The following is a 22523-nucleotide window of genomic DNA, read 5'->3' as shown; positions in this document are numbered from 1 at the left end:
TGGAGTTTCAAGATTTTGAACGTGGTATGTTTTTCTAACTTTTTTTGTCCATTCCTAAATCAGAAATGATTCAATGTAGCAATTTATATTCTGTACTAATCCCTACCTCTGTCATTCCTACTAGAAATTTAAAGCAAATACTGATATTGACATTGGATTTGAGCTGATGGCATCACACATAACTTTGATGTTTTATGAGATAATCCTTCAGGAATTTTTCCTCTTATAGTCACCCTCTCCTTCCTGGTCTCGCCAGCCCCAAGTGGGGGCAACCAGAAATCTTTCCGACTGAAAAAGTTCAAACACATCTACCTTCAGTGTGTCTCCACATTATTGGTATGTCCACACTGGAGTTGGAAGGTGTAAGTTCCAGCTCAAGGAGACATGCCTGTGACAGCTCTGATAGATCTAGCGTGCTAAAAAGAGCGTATGGCAACATAAGCAGTGGGAGGGACTAGCTGCCCTGATACGTTCCCATCTGAGATGCTAGGCAAGTACAAGGGCAGCTAGTATACGTCTACTTGAGCTGGAAATTACACATTACACAGCTCCAGTGTAGATGTACCTAAGACACTGTTCATGACACAAATGTATTGTGAGGGTTAATGGGCCAATCCTGCCCACCTTACTCTCATGAAGAACCTCACTGACTTTGATAACTCGGTGGGATATTGGCTTTTGTTAGGGCCCGACCCAAAGCCTACTGTAGTCATGGGAGTTTTTCCCTTGACGTAGATGGTCTTTTGATCAGGCCTCAAGTAAGGTGAGTGGATCAGGTCCAATACTTGTAAAGGCCTCTTTCAGGTGGAAAGAGACCTCCGCAGTGCAAAGTGCTTTAATGCAGGTCTTGGGCTGGCTAAAGGATGCTTCTGGGAAATTACATGAGACATTTCCCTCCACACCCATAGGCTTCACACTTCCCTTCTGCATAATCTTTGGCTTTAGCTGAGATGACTCCAACCCTTCACACTACTTGGATGCTGAAAGAAAGAGCTGAGTGGCTGAATAAGTTCCATTGCCTTTCCCTTTAAATGAACATAGATGGAAATCCAGCTCAGATTCCCCCCCATTCTGTTCTCCCTCCTGTCTGCCAACGATAACCACTTTCTCTGTCTTGCTGTTGATGCAATTTAGAATGACATGCAGCAGGAGCACGCAAGATTAATGAAAATGTTCTGTAGTTCCTTCAAGTCTTTCTGTTGAGATAATGTAATACAGATTGATTTGAACCAGTCGTTTAGCCCGTCCCCATTTCCCAAGGGCATTGACAGATTTTTGTGTGATTGGGGATGGGTGGGGGGTGGGTCAGTCATATCACTGACCAAGCAAAGTGCCCTGTGCAAATCCTCTAATCCATTCCTGTCTTGGTTGTGTGTGTGTGTGTGTGTGTGTAATGCTGCTGGCCACTTAAAAACCCACAATTTTCTTGCCATGGCATTAGTTACTGAGTGATCTGCTGTATTTCCTATATTTGGAATAAGAAATACTACAATAAGTAACATGATTCCCCTTCTGCCCCCTTTGGTAGTAGCAGCCACCCTATGGACCTGATCCAATGCTCAAAGAAAAGTCTCTAATCTCGGTGACCATTGGCTCAGGCCCTATGTATGAATTTACTCCGCAATTCAGATTTTTGGATGATAGGATTTTTTTTTTTCAGTTGCACAAATGATTATGTGGAACAGCTGTCTGCATTTTTATCTCACTCCTGCTCTATATTTTCTAATGTCCTTGAAGCCTTTCTCTTTTGCAGATTCTTTATCCTCTGCAATCTTGATAGTGCTGTCATTGGTAGTGAATATATATATTTTTAATTTCTTTGCTGCTGCCACCTCTCTGCTTTGCTCTGCTTCTGAATGCCGCATGTGTATGCCTGGTGCTGTTGCTGCTGGAGTGGCCAACAGCTGCTTTTCTTGATGAGGTGTGTTGTTCTGAACCCAAGCAGCCTTATTTTCCATGTCTTAATTGCAATGTGAACCTTCCCATTTCATTAGCTTTGAGAGCCATTTCTTGTCTCCTTCAATACTCTTGTTTGTTCTTGGTGCTTGTAACCAAGAATATTTACAAATAGGCAGAAGCCAGGAAAGCGAGATATGGATGCAGATCTGAATTTACCCTAACCAGTAGTAGTCTTAATTTTAGTGATAGAGTAGTACATATGGGATTGGGACCCCATTGTGCTAGGCACTGTACATGGAGATAGTAAGGGACAGTCCCTGCCCCAAAGAGTTTCCAATAGATAAGACACACCAAGTGTCAGAGAGAGGAAATATTACCACCACAATTTTACAGGTCAGACACTGAAGTTCCAATTCACCAGGGACTAGCAGGACTGCTCCCACACTTAGTTAGTTAGGCACATGCTCAAATATCATGTGGTACTGGGGTCAGAAAGATTAAGTGACTTGCCTCTGTTATACACGAAGTCCACGGGAGAACTGGGAATTTAAGCTAGATCTCCTAAATCCGAGTCAAATGTCTTAACTTGTTGTCATTACCAAAAGTCTGGACATGCCCAGATCCACAATTTTTAGCTTGGTCCATCATATAGATAATAGCCAACTGCAAAGTTCAAGATTGGCTCCAAAATTCAGAGGATATTTCAATCTGGATCCTAAATCCACTGGGTGTTTAGATCTGGCATTTTGATTCAGAATCACCGCTCGCAAAGAAAAAGGAAAAAAAAGAGCATGGCCAGCTCTTTAAGAGCTCTTGGTTGTAAGTTATCTGGACCTGCTGATTTAACACTGTGTAACTTTAGAAGCTGCTGTTTAACATCCTCCTGAGTTCCTGTTGCAATGGTCCCCTCACTCCATCTATCCCAGCTTTTCAACGAAACTCCCTAAAACTTTGTTATCACTCTTCTATCTTTCCACCAACCCATCACTGTGATATCAGAGCCCTTCCAGCAGCGTGATAAGGCATAAGAACGGCCATACTAGGTCAGACCAATGGTCCATGTAGCCCAGTATCTTGACTTCGAACAGCGGCCAGTGCCAGATGCTACAGAGGGAATGGACAGAACAAGGGAATTATCAAGTGATCCAACCCCTGTCATTTAGTCTCAGCTTCTAGTACTCAGATGTTTCAGGACACCCAGAGTGTGGGGTTGTGTTCCTGACCATCTTGGCTAATAGCCATCGATGGGCCCAGCCTCCATGAATTTATCTAGTTCTTTTTTTAACACAGTTATACATTTGGCCTTCACAACATCACCTGGCAATGAGTTCCACAGGTTGACTGAGTGTTGTGTGAAATAGTACTTCCTTGTTTAGTTTTAAACCTGCTGCCTATTAATTTCATTGGGTGGTCCCTGGTTTGTGTGTCATGTGAAGGGGTAAATAAGACTTCCCTGGTCACTTTCTTCCCACCAGTCATGATTTTATAGAACTCCGTCATCTCCTCCCTGAGCTGTCACTTTTCTAGGCTGAACAGTCCCAGCCTTTTTAATCTCTCCTCAGATGGAAGCCGTTCCTTACCCCTAGTCATTTTTGTTGCCCTTTTCTGAACCTTTTCCCAATTCTAATGTATCTTTCTTGAGATGCAGCAATCAGAACTGCACACAGTATTCAAAGTGTGGGCGTATCATGGATTTATAGAGTGACATTCTGATATTTTCTGTCTTATTATCTATCCCTTTCCTAATGGTCCATAATATTGTGTTTGCTTTTTTGACTGCCACTGCACTTTGAGCGGATGTTTTCAGAGACCTATCCACAATGACTCCAAGATCTCTTTCCTGAGTGGAAACAGCTAATTTAGGCTCCAACTTTTTGTGTGTATAATTGAGATTGTTTTCCAGTGTGCACTATTTTGCATTTATCAACATTGAATTTCATCTATTTTCTTGCCCAGTCATCCCATTTTGTGAGATCCTTTTGTAACTCTTTGCAGCCAGCTCTGGACTATCTTGAGTAATATTTTATCGAATGCAAACTTTGCCTCCTCACTGTTCACCCCCTTTTCCAGATCATTTAAGAATATGTCGAACAGCACAGGTCCCACCACAGATCCTTGGGGGATCCCACTATTTACCTCTTTCCACTGTGAAAACTGACCATTTATTCTTACTCTTGGTTTCCTAGCTTTTAACCAGTTACTGATCCATGAAAGGACCTTCCCTCTTATCCCCTTTGGTGTGGGACCTTGTCAAAGGCTTTCTGAAAGTCCAAGTGCACTACATCAACTGAATCACCCCTGTCCACATGCTTGTTGATACCCTCAGAGAATTGTAATAGTTTGGTGAGGCATGATTTCCTTTCCAGAAGCTGTGTTAGCTCTTTGCCAACATATTGTGTTAGTCCTATGTGTTTTATAATTCAGTTCTTTGCTATAGTTTCAATCACTTTGCCTGGTGCTGAAGTTAGTCTTACTGGCCTGTAATTGCCAGGATCGCCTGTGGAGCCTTTTAAAAATATCGGCATCAAATTAGCTATCTGCCAGTCATCTGGTAGAGGGGCTGATTTAAGTTAAGGCACATGACCAATATTGATCATGTGGGGTTTCTCTGTCTTAATGTTGTCATGGATATGTAGCTCTTTCCTTCAAAAATATTTTGTAACAATTTTTCCTGTAGTGGACCGCCCCATCATTTTTTTAAAATCAATTTCCAATTGATTAGAGGGCACATTGTACTTATTCTGGTTTGGTGGGAGTCTTGGGGGTGTACTCTCAATATTACAGTGATATTTTGAGTGGATCCAGGAGTCATGCACAGATATTAGCCAACTGTGAAACTCAGTTTCATCACAAACTGTAGCAATTTGACCTGTAATGCATGAATACAATGTGCTTTACTCTAGAGGACACCATTTTAAAATTGCATTGTGTCTCGGGAAACTTCCAAAAAAACCCAGTCTAATTTAGTGACATTTCTGCATAGTTATTTATTAAGAATTTAATTTAAGAAATTATTGTTAGGACAGCTTGCGTGAAAACTCCTCTTTGTTACTTAGGGGAAAGGAGCTGCTCCCTGCTGCTTGTTCTTCCTTTGAAGTCATTATCCCCTGTCTGTCTGTGACCTCACAATGAATTTGTGTAGCTGTGATTAGGTACCCCAATGCTCACACTTCACAATGCCTTCTCATACAAGCTTCACCTTAACCGGGCACATGTCCGCTCTACCTAGGTCTTTAAGGCCACCTCCTAATGAGTCTCCCACCAGTCTCAGAGTAGCAGCCGTGTTAGTGTGCATCCACAAAAAAAAGGAGTACTTGTGGCATCTTAGAGACTAACCAATTTATTCGAGCATAAGCTTTCGTGAGCTACAGCTCACTTCATTGGATGCATACAGTGGAAAATACAGTGCGGAGATTTATATACACAGAGAACATGAAACAGTGGGTGTTACCATACACACTGTAAGGAGAGTGATCAGGTAAGGTGAGCTATTACCAGCAGGAGAGCGGGGTGGGGAGGGGAGAACCTTTTGTAGTGATAATCAAGGTGGGCCATTTCCAGCAGTTGACAAGAACGTGTGAGGAATGGGGGCGGCGGGGGGAGAATAAACATGGGGAAATAATTTTACTTTGTGTAATGACACAACTTGATTATCACTACAAAAGGTTCCCCCCCCACCCCGCTCTCCTGCTGGTAATAGCTCACCTTACCTGATCACTCTCCTTACAGTGTGTATGGTAACACCCATTGTTTCATGTTCTCTGTGTATATAAATCTTCCCACTGTATTTTCCACTGCATGCATCCGATGAAGTGGGCTGTAGCTCACGAAAGCTTATGCTCAGATAAATCTGTTAATCTCTAAGGTGCCACAAGTCCTCCTCTTCTTCCCACCAGTCTGTGACACCACCCCAGTGCAAGTCATCTTACTCCTGCTTCTTCTGAGTTACACACTTCCCCAGATGATTATGTATCTGATACACCGCCAGGTCTTATGGAACGGACCAAATCACATTTTTAATTAAGGCCCATGGGAAGTGGCTGCAAAATTAGTGCTATTTACTCCCCGCTGTCGCTAACAGAAAGGCCCACTGATGGCAATGGGAGTCTTCACAAAGGCTAAGCATAAAATATGGCTTGTGTGTATGACTATTTGTATATGGCTCACGATTGCTCTCATGCTCCTTCCCCAACCTTCCCTTTTGCATTTTTTTCCCCTGTGCTTCAAGGTCAAAATACTGTCGATAACCTTTGTTTCTATTTTTAGTGTGTATTTAAGATAATTGTTTAGCTCTGCCAGAACATTGTGTTCCTGCAGTTTACTAGAGCATGAGAGAACTTTCCAAAGGATGGTTGGTTGCATGTATGTGCACCGTAGCTGTCCACGGAAACATTCACCCCACTGTTTTCCACTAACAAATGAGGAAACAGGCAAAGTGGATACCAATTTTGGGACAACAATGAAATGACAAGCAATAACAAGGAAGGCATTTTAACCTCGACGTACCCATGTGACATGACAGTGTTTAATCAAAGCCATCACTCTTGCTTCAGCTCCTAAGTAGCATGAATTACAGAAGGAATGAAGTGAATATATAAGTAGGACAGCATTGCATAACATACCTTCCAGCTGGAGAAATAATATCGGAGGCCTTTAATAGGCCTATTTGCAATCACCAGATTTAGTTTGCCCCTTCAGCTCCCTGGTGGAGTCATCTGGTGCTTACTTGTGGATAAGGATGTCAGAATTTGGCCTGTTGGGGTGAAAAATAAATAAATACATTCTTTCCCCTAGACTATGAACAAAATAATCCCTCAACCAACCAACCAACTGGAGTTTCTTTGCATCGACAATGTATATACTGTGACAAAGTTCCTGCTCTACCTTGGTGGGTCTTGCGCGTATGGGCGGATTTGCTCACCTTGGAGCTTCACGGCAGTCCTCAGCTTGGCCATTTTTCTGAACCCACAGTCCAGGTTGAATTTTCCTGTTTCTGACCAGGAGTTGGGAGGATTTGGGGGGAACACAGGCCCACCCTCTACTCCGGGTTCCAGCCCAGGGCCCTGTGGAATGCAGCTGTCTAGAGTGCCTCCTGGAACAGCTGCGTGACAGCTACAACTCCCTGGGCTACTTCCCCATGGCCTCCTCCCAGCACCTTCTTTATCCTCACCATAGGATCTTCCTCCTGGTGTCTGATAATGCTTGTACACCTCAGTCGTCCAGCAGTCCGCGTTCTCACTCTCAGCTCCTAGTGCTTCTTGCTCCCAGCTCCTCACACACACACCACAAACTGAAGTGAGCTCCTTTTTAAAACCCAGGTGCCCTGATTAGCCTGCCTTAATTGATTCTAGCAGCTTCTTGATTGGCTGCAGGTGTTCTAATCAGCCTGTCTTAATTGTCTCCAGAAGGTTCCTGATTGTTCTGGAACTTTCCCTGTTACCTTACCCAGGGAAAAGGGACCTACTTAGCCTGGGGCTAATATATCTGCCTTCTGTTACTCTCCTGTAGCCATCTGGCCTGACCCTGTCACAAAACATTCAACTCTAACAGACTGCTATACAACCTGTCTTCCCAATTAAGATTTCTCCTGTTTGCAATATCAATAATTATAAAGAAATAATAAAGAAAATGAGAAGATTTAAGTATTCTGTATAGTATTACATAGAGCAGTACAGAAAGCACTTCTAGAGGTGACCATGCGATGCAAAAAGGGATTTGTAATTATGCTCTGAAATAAAATATTGATGAATTTGAAAAAAAAAAACAAAAAAAACCCCTTCCCTGTTACCTTACCCAGGGAAAAGGGACCTACTTAGCCAGGGGCTAATATATCTGCCTTCTATTACTCTTATATAGCCATCTGGCCCGACCCTGTCACAATACATTGTCCTCCTGAGAAAGCGCAAAACTCTGCTTTCTGTTACATCAGGGTAAATCCAGGGCTTTCTTTTCTCAATAATAATTTTTAGAAAGGTAGCAGGCAAAGTCAACTCTGGGTAAACTGTTTTCTCCTTGTTAAGTTTTATGACGGTACATCTGTCTTCAGGGCAAATAGTTTTTGTTTTTTCTTAAGGGTTGCCTAGTTATGCCTGGGTGACACCGTTCTGTCTCTTAAATGTCCTCTCTTTCACCAGGCACCACTTTTAGAGCTGGACTAACACCTGCAGGTATTTTCTACAAACACCAATTAGAATTTGTTTCAGCCACACACACACCTCTATTGTGTGATCTGGCTTTTTCAGAGAAAGTGATTGAATTGGATCACTTGCTTGTGGAAAACAAATTTTAAGCCTGCACATGAAAAGTATGGGTTATTTTATATGTGATGGGACACTGCTTCCCACAGCATGGGGAAGAGGTTTCCAAACCCCCTTGCCAGAGCCCTGGCACAGAGGTCAAGATCAAGCTAGACAGAGATCTGGGCACATCCTTCATAGTTAGGACCACACAAGCAATTATACTGTGTCACTTTGACAATAGGACACTAAACAAAACCCAGTCAGTAAATCTTACAGGAGCCTAGATTTTCTATGAGAGATGCCTCTGGCTCAGAGTGGAAACAGTTCTGAACTTCTTCATGAAGGATAACTTTAGAAAGACTAATCTTGCACCTCTTCTTAAACCATTCCCTCTCCTTGAGAGATCCAGATCATCAGGATCTTCATAAAATGATGATGAGTTATGCTTCTCCCAGCAGGGAGCAGAAATGTGACAGGCTGATCAATCACCACTAATGGACACAGCTTGGATTTTGAGTACTGAGTATCAAATGCTGTTCACGATTAATCTATAGAATTAAAAAACATAGACTGCACAACAAATGCAAGTGAATTGCTGTTGGCCCCTGGACATTCCATAAGGCCAAAGAAGCTTAGTTCATCGATGGGAGTGAATTATTTGCTCAGCTCTTTCCATCTCTTTCTCTCGCTCTCATTATTTCTTCTCCCAAAGATCCAAAGCACATTCTACCAATGCCACCTCTGTAGCACTTTAGACCAACAAGTCTCTGAACTGCTGCTCATCTGGAAGTGAGAGCTCAAATCCTTATCAGTCTTATCACTCTTTAGACAGATATTTGGCTTCCTTCTCAGTTGGGAAAATTAGGGTCGGCTGATGCAAAGCATCACTGTGTATTTAGGCCCAGGCCCTTGAAGCTCAGATCAAGGGTGCCACCAATAGTGGGTGCTCTTTCGGGGAGCCAGGCAGAGGCACCAGTAAGGAGGGAACAAAGGCAGGTAGGAGGACCCTGATGACAGATAGGCCATTTGGCAGGAATTTAGAAGCTGCCCCTGTATGGAGAGCCTTATGGATGGAGCTGCAATTATGACCTGGCTGCTCCCTGGGGAGGGGAGAGAAGAGGTAGGCTGGTGTGGGTTTGTGTTGGGACTTGGAGAGACACTGGATCCGTGGCATGAGAAGTTTTCAGTGATACACACTTCTAGTGGGAGCTGTTTCCAACATGCCGTTAAGTGACCGCTCAGACCTGAAATGACAGGGAACGTGGGGTTGTAGGGATATATGTCCTTGTTCCTTTTGTCAGGCTGGCAGTGGCAGGCCTTGTGACATGCAGCATGGCTGGGCGGCACTGGCAGCCCCCACAACCTACTATGGTTAAATCCCAGTTTGCTGAACTGGACAGGAAGCTAAATGCAAGAGCAGGCTAAGATTCAGCCAGGGCAGCAGCCAGATAAGGGGCACAGGGAGCCTCCAGACTTCTTTTCTAAATGTTCCTTTTCGTTTGTCGGTGCTGGGGGTGGCGTTGGACTAACAGATGCAGCCAGGGTTTGCAGACGTGCACTGACAGAGCTGGGATGCCAAAGAAGCAGCCACTATGTCAGTGTGCCAAGCACAGAAAGCAGGTTCCCTAACACCCCGCCGTGACATTGCCCATCTAATTACATTAATATGTTGGCAGCGGCAGTAGCGGTTGCCATGGCGACGTCACTCTGGCCTCTGCTGCAGGAGGTCCCTGTGACGGGCGTTCCTAGGTTCCCCCCCTGCACTCCCACAAAGGCGGGGATTGCTCAGGAATGCAAAAGCAGGAGTCATGAGCAAATACATAAATAAAGCAAGGCAAATCAAATTAAAAATGGCGGCAGCGGCTGGCCGTCACCAGGTGTTGTACCCTATTGAATCCACAGGCGGCGTGGGACGAATGATCCTTGATGATCAGCTGCCATTTGTTCCTTGGGCTCTCATTCAGCACTGTGTTTTTTAATTAACAGTGGCCTCAGCACGTCCCCGGCAGGTACAGCTCACCAGAGCAGCAACCTCGTTCATGAAACCTCATCTTTCCCATCTCCGTTTGTGTCATAAATATAAAGGGGAGGGTAAATGCCTTTAAAATCCCTCCTGGCCAGAGGAAAAATCCTTTCACCTGTAAAGGGTTAAGAAGCTAGGATAACCTCGCTGGCACCTGACCACAGTGACCAATGAGGAGACAAGATTCTTTCAAAAGCTGGGGGAAGGGAAAAAACAAAGGGTCTCTGTCTGTCTGGGTGATGCTTTTGCCGGGGACAGAACAGGAATGGATTCTTAGAACTTAGTAAAAGTAATCTAGCTAGATATGCATTCGATTATGATTTCTTTAAATGGCTGAGAAAATAAGCTGTGCTGAATAGAATGGATATTTCTGTTTTTGTGTCTTTTTGTAACTTAAGGTTTTGCCAAGAGGGATTCTCTATGTTTTGAATCTGATTACCCTGTAAGGTATTTACCATCCTGATTTTTACAGAGCTGATTTCTTTTTTACTGTTTCTTCTATTAAAATTCTTCTTTTCAAGAACTGAATGCTTTTTTCATTGTTCTTAAGATCCAAGGGTTTGGGTCTGTGTTCACCTATGCAAATTGGTGAGGATTTTTACCAAACCTTCCCCAGGAAATGGGGTGTAAGGGTTGGGAGGATTTTGAGGGGAAAAACGTTTCTAAACGGGCTCTTTCCTAATAAAATAAACCCGGATAAAACGTTTGGTGGTGGCAGTGAAAGTCCAAGCGCAAAGGGTAAAATAGTTTGTACCTTGGGGAAGTTTTAACCTAAGCTGGTAAAAGTAAGCTTAGGAGGTTTTCATGCAGGTCCCCACATCTGTACCCTAGAGTTCAGAGTGGGGAAGGAACCTTAACAGTTTGTAAATCACGGCTAGTGCCTCGGTAGGAAACGTCCTGGGCTCACGTGCCCGTGGGAGATGCGCATCATCCCTTCATTCCTCACTTAACAGATGCCATGTTTTCAACCAGATTGGCAATTTTATTCAAGTCTTCGTTAAAAATGTGTTCCTCCTTTGGCACCCAACAGTCCCCGTGCCCTGCTCCAGTGGCAGGAAGGGGCTGCAAAGCTGGTGAAGAGGAATGGCTGCTGAGAAAAGGGTGTGATCAGAGTGCTAATGTGCTCTTGCAATCCCTGGCTGCTAGAACAACTCCTGGAGCCAGGAGACAACCGAGTGTAAGTTAGAGCAGCCCTGTGGGTGCTCTGCCTTATGATGGAGGTCACAGCACCTCCTGGCTGGTCCCAGGATCAAGAGTCATAAAAGTGAGGAGGAGTCACCTTTGCCTTCCCTATCAAGGCCCTGTATTGAGCACAGCTCAGCCAGAAGGACGGATCTGGCCCACTGAATCTACCAGACCAGCCACTTTCTTAACACATGCGCACATGCGTGCTCTCTCTCACTATAGAGTAAGACCTGAGTGCAAAAGACATAATCATCAGTATCAGAACCTTCAGAGTGATGCTCTGTGAACAAGATGTACTGTTCTCTCTTCTCCTACCTGTTAAATGATGTTCCTATGTTTAATGATCTCTCTGTCTCTAATGTGAGTCAGATTTTCAACCTTGGGAACCTGTACATCAAGTACCCTGAATCCTCATTGCCCAGCAGCTGGAGTCACTGGGCTGGACAGGTGAGGAGGAGGGGACAGCATCCTCAACCACGCCCCCTGCTGCAGAACTGCTTTGCCCCAATGGCTGACCTAATACTGCCCTCAGTGCAGGCTGGGGGAATAGAGGGCACGCGCAACTGTGGATCTTTCAGTCCTTCCTCCAGTATGCTCCTGCGTCACACCCAGCTGCCTCTGTGAACTGCTGTGAACTCAGGGAGACCCTTTGTGAAAGGGACCATGTGCTGCACAAGGGATGCTCGTTCCCCTAAGGCATCCGGAATGGAATGGCACAGGGGGAGCATGCTCAGTAGCCGCCTTTATTCTGCCCTCAAATGGTGCAATGAGTGCATCTCTGGCTGATACATTCCTCCTGCCAATAGGTGACCAGACTGATGGAGTAAATCAGGGACAGGAAGGTGCTTGCTCCAGATTAGCTTTTAAACAGAACTTCTGCCTATGTATCTATCTGTGCACTTATGCAGCCTCACCACAGTGTCTGAGTTTGTGTGCCCTGTTGGAGAAACGTGAGCCTATGTACTATTGTCTAGGGGCACGATCCTGTGAGATGTTGAGCACAACAGGCACTGGAAGTTGAGGGCATATAGTACTTTGCATGATCAGACCGTACATCCTTAACCATAGATTTGTGGAAGCAAACACAAAAGAGATGAAGCAAATTCAGTTCAAAATTCAAGTGACCTTCAAGGCCTCCCTGACCCCTCCTTCTCCCCACCCTCCCCGGAAAGGAGGGAGGAGTATTTGCCCTACCCTAGCTGAAAGCTCAGTCATAACTTTGTCTTTTGTGTCTTTTTGTAACTTAAGGTTCACTTAAAATACAGCCATAGCAATATTCTATATTATCTGACAAACAGTACATTCTAACGAGCTGGAATTTCCTCACCTACAGTCCAAATGCACATTCAGCTCTTGGTGCTGTCTTAATATAAATGAAAAACAATCCCTTTCAGAAGTGAGCTGTAACTTTTATTGTACACACCAAATCATCATTTCCCCTTTTCTCAATGTGAGAATTTGCGTGTGCCACTGTGTAGTTTAGATGACTAAGATCACTTTGATGAAAGCTGCAACTGTTGTCAGCAGTGCCAGGATAAACAGCCACTTTTCAGCAGCGGAACTTTAACATTCAAGTTGTCATGCTGGGTCCAAACTTTTACCTTAAAATGGGCTGAATGTAGCAAAATCTTATTTTTTTTCAGTATGTCAAACTTTGTGACCTGCTCTAACGCACAAACCTTGGTATATGTAGCACATTTGCACCTGCACATTGAGGGCGAGATTGTAACTTTACAATCTGCTCTGAGTGAGGGGCAGTGGTCTGCCCCAGGAGCAGACCAGACAGTAAATTGTTAAGCAGGATGCATTATAGAAGCCTCTATGGATGACGAGACAGACTGTTATTGTCAGGAGCAAAAGTTTATTCCAGATAATATTGAAAACATTCACGGGTCTCATCAGTCAAAAGTTCTGTCAGGTTTGTGACTTAGTCAGCTTGGACCTAAAAAACAAAATAAAACATCTTCGCTGCAGTGATTCTATTGTAAAAAGTCTATTAGTGAAATGAAATTGCAGAGGTGGAAAAGAAATCCCTTGAATTGAACAGTGTAAAAGCAAATTAAATGGAGCGTCTTCAAAACAAAAAGGCCAGGAGAAGGGTCAGCCTGCCACAAAAGCTTAAAAATGCCCTTCTGCTATACAGTTACAAATTGTAGCTCTGCCACAGATGTCCTGTGTGACTTTGGGCAAGTCACTTAGCCTTTCTGTGCCTCCATTCCCCATCTGTAAAATAGGGCTAATAGCACTGTTCTACCTTACAGGGAGGTTATGAGGATAAAAATGTTAAAGATTGGAAGGTTCTCAGATACTAGGGTGTGGGGGAGACCAGATAAGTTTCTGCAATTTGAACTGGACACTTGTTTTCCCCCAGAAAAATGTAGATTCAGGACAAGTGAAACAATTTGTGAATTTGGGTCAGTTTCAGCAAATTGTTTTGGTCAAATTAAAAAAAAATCTGAAAAGTCAAAATGTTTTGTTTGGGAATTTTACCCATTTTTATCAAATAAAATTTTAAAAGAGTTTAAACCACAAATTAAATGGAATGTGTTTTGTCTCAGGCTGAAAGAAATATTTTCCACTTTTTTGTTTCTCTGGAGATATTGCAAAACTTTTGTTTCAGGTCAACTCAAACTACATATATTTATTTTTGATTCTTTGGTTCGACCACCCAACCGAAAAATCAGTTATTCCTGCAGCTGTACCTATGGTAGAAAGCAGTTCCTCCGGTGAAACACAGATGCTGATTCTCAGGCAGCTGTGCAAACTAGGGGAGTTAGCACAAATCTGGGGCTGGAAGGATTCTCCAGTATGGCTGCAGCCAGCAAGATAGACCTGCCCCAAGTTAGTCCCTCACTTAGATGGGTTTTAAAAAAAGACATTCCTGGGAATACTGTAGACAGGAAAACATCTGCTCCTCTGTTGCACCTCACCCCATCTCTTCCCATGCAGTATTGCAACTACATCTTGATCCTGTTCCTGTTGAAATCATTTGCAAAGCTCACAATGACTTCAGTGGCAGTAGGATTAGGATCTTGTTTTGTTAAAATCTTTGGTCTATGTGGGCCAGTTGCTCTCCTTAGTTCAGTGGTTTGTGGAACAGGTAGTCCATGAGAGCTGGTTGGTCACATGATGCTGGCTTTTCTTGTTGTTTCCAGCTGCTCAATTGCATTCAGATGGTTAAAGATACATTAAATAGCATCCTAATGTAACTTTTCCCTATAGGCCACTGCTGTAGTTAACATAGCGATGTTATGTGAATTGCTAACAGTAGGAGTTGGTTTCCATCACTTGGAATGAGGGGGGGGGGGCTGTCTGTGCTACGGTCAATGCAAGAAGAGGTGTCCATGAGACAATTTCACTATTAAGTTCTCACATACACTGTGAACATGTCTGAGAAGCCCTCCCTGAGATGATCATGCACAGATGGAGACTTCTGGATACAGCCCCGTTTACATTTTGTTTTCCAGCTGGCTGATGTTGGGAGAGCTCTCAGTATAGAAAAGGACTAGTACCCAGTGAGATGTGCTGAAGACCACCTCTTGGTAAATATCCCCCAAAAGTTTCCAGGACAAATTTAAATGACACTAATCCTTTAAACTATAATTAAAGACTATCTTGGTTTCAGTGTCCTCCCCCTCTTTTTTAACTGGTACCTTGCTGATCATTGCTAGCCATATGATGTGCAGAAACTACTTCTTTTACCCTTTCTTTCCTCTTCCTTCTCCATTTTACTTGTTCTTTCATTCCTGCTATTCAACTTGCTTTTTGTCTACCCCAGTTAAAAACAACTTAACAACAGAACATGTAACTAACAAGATCTTGTGCAACTTACAAAAAGACTCATTTGTTTGTGTCTTGTTCTCCATCCCCAGCAATTTAGCTATGTCCTTTAGACTGTGAGTTCTCCAGAGCAGGACAGCCTCTTGCTCTGGGTTCATATGGATATTGTTTTAGAATAATAGAATATCAGGGTTGGAAAGGACTCAGGAGGTCATCTAGTCCAACCCCCTGCTCAAAGCAGGACCAATCCCCAACTAAATCATCCCAGCCAGGGCTTTGTCATGCTGGGCCTTAAAAACCTCTCAAGAAGGAGATTCCACCATCTCCCTAGGTAACCCTTTCCAGTGGATCACCATGCTCCTAGTGAAATTTTTTTTCCTAATATCCAACCTAAACCTCCCACACTGCAACTTGAGACCATTGCTCCTTGTTCTGTGATCTGCCACCACTGAACAGTCCAGATCCATCCTCTTTCAGGTAGTTGAAAGAAGCTATCAAATCCCCCCTCACTCTTCTCTTCTGCAGACTAAACAATCCCAGCTCCCTCAGCCTCTCCTCGTACGTCATGTGTTCCAGTCCCCTAATCATTTTTCTTGCCCCCCGCTGGACACTTTCCAATTTTACCACATCCTTTTTGTAGTGTGGGGCCCAAAACTGGACACAATACTCCAGATGAGGCCTCACCAATGTCGAATAGAGGGGAATGATCATGTCCCTCGATCTGCTGACAATGCTCCTACTTATACAGCCCCAAATACTGTTAGCTTTCTTGGCAACAAGGGCACACTGTTGACTCATATCCAGCTTCTCATCCACTGTAACCCCTAGGTCCTTTTCTGCAGAACTGCTGCCGAGCCATTCGGTCCCTAGTCTGTAGCGGTGCATTGGATTCTTCCATCCTAAGTGCAGGACTCTGCACTTGTCCCTGTTGAACCTCATCAGATTTCTTTTGGCCCAATCCTCTAATTTGTCTAGGTCCCTCTGTATCCTATCCCTGCCCTCCAGCGTATCTACCACTCCTCCCAGTTTAGTGTCATCTGCAAACTTGCTGAGAGTGCAATCCACACCATCCTCCAGATCATTAACGAAGATATTGAACAAAACCGGCCCCAGGACCGACCCCTGGGGCACTCCGCTAGATACCGGTTGCCAACTAGACATGGAGCCATTGATCACTAGAGGGGACACTAGGCCTCCAATGGGGCCTTTGGAGGTTGCCATGATGTAAATGTTTATTAATAAAATTGATTAGGGCCAACTCCTACAGGCCTTATGGAGTCAAAATCCCCGTTGATTTCAGTGAATTAGAAAACAAACAGATGTTCAAACTTTAATCCAGATCGCTTCAACCTGGCCCTGAAGTGACTACCCAAGAGACCAGCAAAAACTGGTCAGCTAAACAGAGTGGGATCCAAAATTCTGCCCTCATTGAAGTCAATGGAATTATTCCACACCTAAACAGATAGAAATGAGAGCAGAATTTGGCCGAGGCTCTTTAAAAGTAAAAGAAAACTTTTGTGAAAACCTTGGGGGAGAAATCCAGGTATGAGATTTTTGACTAAGGATTGGAAGATTTGGCCCTTGAGAGAGAGGGTTTCACTATATTCTTAATTAATGTTCTTCTTGTCCAAAGTTGAGCCTGATCTTGCAGTAGGAACATCCAAAACTATATTGTTATGTTCGATTTCTTCCCAGATGTGGCCAAAGGATAATCAGAGAAGATGACACTGGGATCATACGTGTTTTGGGAAGAAACAAGAAACCAAGGTAAGGTAACATTATGTGGCTTCTAATATTGTGGAATAAATAGATGACCATTTTGTTTGAGGTGAAATACAAAAACAGATAACTTTTTCACAGATCAAAAAAGCTTGAATTAATACCCCCCGGGATAACCAGGCTTACCCCTCCCCCCATCCGAATTGTCTTTTTTTCCTTTGTTTTTCAGGAAAAGATTGGAGGCTCTGACTCATTCTTTGCTATTGTAACTCCATCTGAAATCTATGGAATTACTTTAGCAGACAACTGTGAGTCTGCACATCTGCCAGATCCAGACAGGCTACTAAGCTTCTAATTCCTTGGGGGAAAGGCACAATTCTAGCACATACACTAAGAGAACTAGCTTTAAAATTGACATTGGCTGGGCCAGGGGGAGCAAGTGCTGCAATAATCAATATAGGAATGTAAAAATACTCAGTCCACGCCAAGTAATTGGTACCGTGCAGAACTTTTTAGAAAATGTCACTTCTCAAATAAATTGGTTAGTCTCTAAGGTGCCACAAGTCCTCCTTTTCTTTTTGCGAAGACAGACTAACACGGCTGTTCCTCTGAAACCTTTCCTTTTCTTAAGCACAGTACTTCCAATGGGAATATTCTGCATTGGAGACATAGGTGTAGTTTGACTTCTATATTTGGGGGCGCGGCTCCAGTCAGTCCAATGGGGCCGTGTGTGTGTGGGGGGGGGCAAATTCCGTGTCTGCCTGAGGCTTGCAGTTTGGGGGGCAATGCCCCTTTGTCCCTCCAAAGTACACCCATGGCTAGAGGATGTGGCAATGTTACCACTGAATGTGCCACTTTTTAGAGAAAAGGGGCCCAACTCTGACCTTGCATACATAGGCACAATACCCACTGATGTCAGGAGGAGATGGGACAGTGTATCTGTCTTCCTTCAGTGCTGGAGAGTCATGTGTCTGAACCCTCTGGGCCGACTTCTCATATCCTTCCTTGGGATGGATAGCACTTTTCTCCACAAGGAGTCCCGTTTACTTCAGTGGGATTATTTATGGGGCAATGTACTATTTAGCACAAGGAAAGGTATCACAGTCTGGTCCTATCTAAGTAAATAGTAGTGGGAAGTAACAAGTTTCAACGCAAGTGTAACTGATGCTTACACTTCCTGACCCCTCTAGTAGCTGGTTAGCTCCTGCATTTGAGATAACAGACCCCACCCACTATTTTAGCCCAGGTAGAAATGTGCATAAGTTTAGATCCAGAGGTCCTAGGTTTGATACCTTCTGGCATCAATGCCCTCTTCCCCCAGGGGTGCTAAGTTACATAAGAACAAATCACACTGAGGTTAAGTACATTAAAAGCAAAATGGACGACAGGTTGATTAATACCAATATCATATTCTCTTGTAGCTGGCACTGTACATGAATATGTAGGGAAGCTATGGGGTTAATATTATGAACTACCCTAGTTATTAGCTGGGATTCAAGAAAAGATAAAAGAACAAGTCTGATCAATAAGAATCATTTCTACATCTGAATAATTCAAAAAAATCAAAGTCAAATTTTGAAATAATGAGCTCATCAAAGATGGAACAATTCATATTTGCATATCTCTTTGTAGCATGGAGAATGTGTACAACAAGTGCATGAGCAATCATCATCACAGCTCATATTTTCTTATTAGGATTTATGTAAATCTAGAAATAATGTACAACTTATGAACGAATCCAGTAGATAAACAGAGGGAAATAAAAATCAGTAAAACTTAATTTTTCTGACTCAGACAAAGGATAGAACTTCATTAGACACAGGACAATGTCATTTTTTTATTTTTAATATGGAAATACCATTTAACTAAGGTTTAATGGATGGATAACATGAATGGTCATGTTGGTTTCTATTTAAAAAAAAAAGGGGGCACAATAATATTTCAAAAGGGATTTGCTTTGATTTCTACCAATAAATAAACCCATTTCACACACAAGAAGAGGGATTTTGTTTGAGAAAGTTTTCAATTTGTAGTTTAGTATGTTGCTATTTAAGTAGTTAAATGTACAGCAGAAAGCATATGGAATTCTGCCTGCGGTTCTTTGGCATGTAAGTGCTGATTGTGATGCCCATGTGAGAGTGTGGCTGTCAGTACGTAAGGTGAATTACTGTATTCAGCTGAAGCTTTGAAATAGTCCTACTTTTCTGGTATTATCACCGTTATCCAAAACTGGAAAAATAGTTTCCCCAGTGATGCATTAGAAATGCAGAAAATGTTCATATCTTGCTTTCTGTGGCTGCTTAACAACAGCACAAACCTTTCTTCCTCCTGCAACCGCTGTACCAAAGCCAATTTAAAAATCATTCAGCAAATGAAAAGATCATTCTCATATGATAACAAAGGAAATGAAAGAAGCAGTACTCTTATCTCCACTTGCCCAGGAAAGGAAATGTAATATTTTAACCCAAGAGCAGAGCTGCACACTTGTATACAAAAATCAGTAAAGGAGTTAATTTCATTAACAGCTTTGCTCTGGCCCTAAGATCATTCTATTTTTATTTACTCTTAACACTTACCAGATTGCTTTCATTTTACAAACTAGTACAAGGAAGAAAGGGTATTGTAGTATGTTTCCTTAACTGGAATCTATATTTGCCTTCAACTGAATGGGCGGCAGTGTGAAACACAATAACATTTTTCAAAGAAAAAATGAAAAGAAAACCCCTCTCTAAATGAGATTGAAATGGGATTTATTCTATTTTGAGGCAAAACATTTGTTTGATTAGAGAAGAAACGTAACAGGAAAAAGACAGGCAGATTCGGCCAACTTTACTCTCTTTGAGAAGCACTTTACTTCATGAGTAGTGCCACTGAAACCAGTGGCAATGCTTCTATAGTACGGTATTACTCGGCATTGTAAGTGGTAGAACCTAGCCAAGAAAGAAGATTCCAAGGAGACAGAGGTCAAAGCAGACAGTTTAGTCATCTTAGTAGCTGTCACGCTTCTTCTCAGCACAGCTCTCCCCTCTTGCTTAAATTCAGGTGCAAACGCAAACATTAGTTCCAAGGATCATCTTTTGCCCACACCATTCACTTCTTGCCAGGAATGCAGCAGGCCCATAGGGTCCTGGAGGCATGGCAAACAGAGACAGAGATGGCTTTATTATTGTTTGTGTCCACAGTGCCAAGAACCCTAGTTATGGACTAGTTTCAGAGGAACAGCCGTGTTAGTCTATATTCGCAAAAAGAAAAGGAGTACTTGTGGCACCTTTAGAGACTAACCAATTTATTTGAGCATAAGCTTCCGTGAGCTACAGCTCACTTCATCGGATGCATACTGTGGAAAGTGTAGAAGATCTTTTTATACACACACAGAATAAAAAAATACCTCCCCCCACTCCACTCTCCTGCTGGTAATAGCTTATCTAAAGTGATCACTCTCCTTACAATGTGTATGATAATCAAGTTGGCCATTTCCAGCACAAATCCAGGTTCTCTCTTCCCCCCCCCTCCACAAACCCACTCTCCTGTTGGTAATAGCTTATCTAAAGTGAAAGTGGGTTGTAAGGAGAGTGGTCACTTTAGATAAGCTATTACCAACAGGAGAGTGGGTTTGTGGAGGGGGGGGGGGGAAGAGAGAACCTGGATTTGTGCTGGAAATGGCCCAACTTGATTATCATACACATTGTAAGGAGAGTGATCACTTTAGATAAGCTATTACTAGCAGGAGAGTGGGGTGCGGGGAGGTATTTTTTCATGCTTTGTGTGTATAAAAAGATCTTCTACACTTTCCACAGTACGCATCCAATGAAGTGAGCTGTAGCTCACGAAAGCTTATGCTCAAATAAATTTGTTAGCCTCTAAGGTGCCACAAGTACTCCTTTAGTTATGGACTAGGATCTCATGGTGCTAGGTGCTCTACAAACAGAACACAAAGATGGTCCTTGCCCTACAGCCCTTGTAATCTAAGTATAAGACAAGAGACAACAGATGGATGCAGACAAAAAGATGGAGGAGCACAAGGAAACACTGAGACAATATTGGTCAGTGTGTTAGGCTGCCACTGTGCAGAAGCCACGGCCTCTGTTAAGTGTTTTGTAGGCATTGCAGCAAAGAAGAGTTTTTAAGGGGGGATTTGAAGAATAATAATCATAGAACTGGAAGGGACCTTGAGAGGTCATCTAGTCCAGTCCCCTGCACTTGTGGCAGGACTAAATAACATCTAGACCATCCCTGACAGGTGTTTATCTAACCTGCTCTTAAAATTCTCCAATGATGGAGATTCCACAAACTCCCTAAGCAATTTATTCCAGTGTTTAACCACCCTGACAGTTAGGAAGTTTTTCCTAATGTCCAACCTAAACCTCCCTTGCTGCAATTTAAGCCGATTGCTTCTTGTCCTATCCTCAGAGGTTAAGAAAAACAATTTTTCTTCCTCCTGCTTGTAACAATCTTTTACATATTTGAAAACTGTTATGTCCCCCCTCAGTCTTCTCTTTTTCAGACTAAACAAACCCAGTTTTTTCAATCTTCCCTCATGTTTTCTAGACCTTTAATAATTTTTGTCGCTCTTCTCTGGACTCTCTCCCATTTGTCCACATCCTTCCTGAAATGTGGCCCTCAGAACTGGACACAATCTCCAGTTGAGGCCTAATCAGCGCAGAGTAGAGTGGAAGAATTTATTCTCATGTCTTGCTTACAACACTCCTGCTAATACATCCCAGAAGGATGTTCGCTTTTTTTGCAACAGCGTTACACTGTTTACTGTTTATTTAGCTTGTTGTCCACTCTGACCCCCAGATCCCTTTCTGCAGTGCTCCTTCCTAAGCAGTCATTTCCCGTTTTGTATGTGTGCAACTGATTGTGCCTTCCTAACTGGAGCACTTTGCATTTGTCCTTATTGAATTTCATCCTATTTACTTCAGATCGTTTCTCCAGTTTGTCCAGATCATTTTGAATTTTAATCCTATCCTGAGCTAGCCTTGAGGTTATTTCTGAGGAGCGCCTTCCAACTGTGACAGTAGCATGGGAGAAAGCACAAAGGTGCTTGTTTGAAAAGTTATCAGATGAGTGATGGAAGCTGTGTATCACCTCTGTGCTTTCCAGAGTCTGGGTTGTTCTGTGGGCTGGTGCACTCACCTGTTCTTAGTTGACTATCTGGGCTGTAGTGTAGTTCAAAATCCCACAGAACCATTCATTACTTGCCCACCCCCTGTCAGGCCCACCAATGGCATGCTCCCTGTGCTGGGATTTTCAAGGACAACATGGGGACTCTTATAGCAGACAGGCTATTCCAACCTTGGGTACATTTTCCCTTTGCTGTTCAAAGTTCCTGTAGAGCCTTTTAGAAGAGTGATTCTCAACCTTTTTTCATTTGCGGACTCCTAAAAAAATATCAAATGGAAATCTACTGTCAGTATAAATAGTGAGTTCTGTGCAGTCAATTTTCAGTCTGAGTCTTTCATAGACCCCAGGGGTCCACAGACCACAAGTTGAGAAACACTGTTCTAGAACATTAAGGGGCAGCAGCATATAACTAACTTAGATGCAATAGACACAGATAAAATTGACCTGGTTCTTACTGCATGTGATCCCAGTTCTGCAAGGTACTTAAGCAGGTGCCTAACTTTAAGCACCTGAATCAACTCCATTGCCTTCAATGCAGGTGCCTCCTTCCA

At 43.1% G+C, this 22523-nt stretch overlaps 1 long non-coding RNA gene across 1 annotated transcript in view; it reads left to right on the top strand.

Annotated features, from left to right (window-relative positions):
- Positions 1–22523, top strand: part of LOC142073248 (uncharacterized) — a 218264-nt gene that overhangs the window by 109265 nt on the left and 86476 nt on the right. Inside the window, exons 2-3 of the long non-coding RNA XR_012670033.1 lie at positions 14814–14888; positions 16822–16893. This is a non-coding gene — a long non-coding RNA (uncharacterized LOC142073248). The remainder of the gene's footprint in view (positions 1–14813; positions 14889–16821; positions 16894–22523) is intronic.

This window comes from Caretta caretta, chromosome 9, assembly GCF_965140235.1.
Source record: "Caretta caretta isolate rCarCar2 chromosome 9, rCarCar1.hap1, whole genome shotgun sequence".
Taxonomy (NCBI): domain Eukaryota; kingdom Metazoa; phylum Chordata; order Testudines; family Cheloniidae; genus Caretta; species Caretta caretta.
The sequence above is the reverse complement of the archived record's forward strand: the minus strand, read 5'-3'. Positions and strand labels throughout refer to the sequence as shown.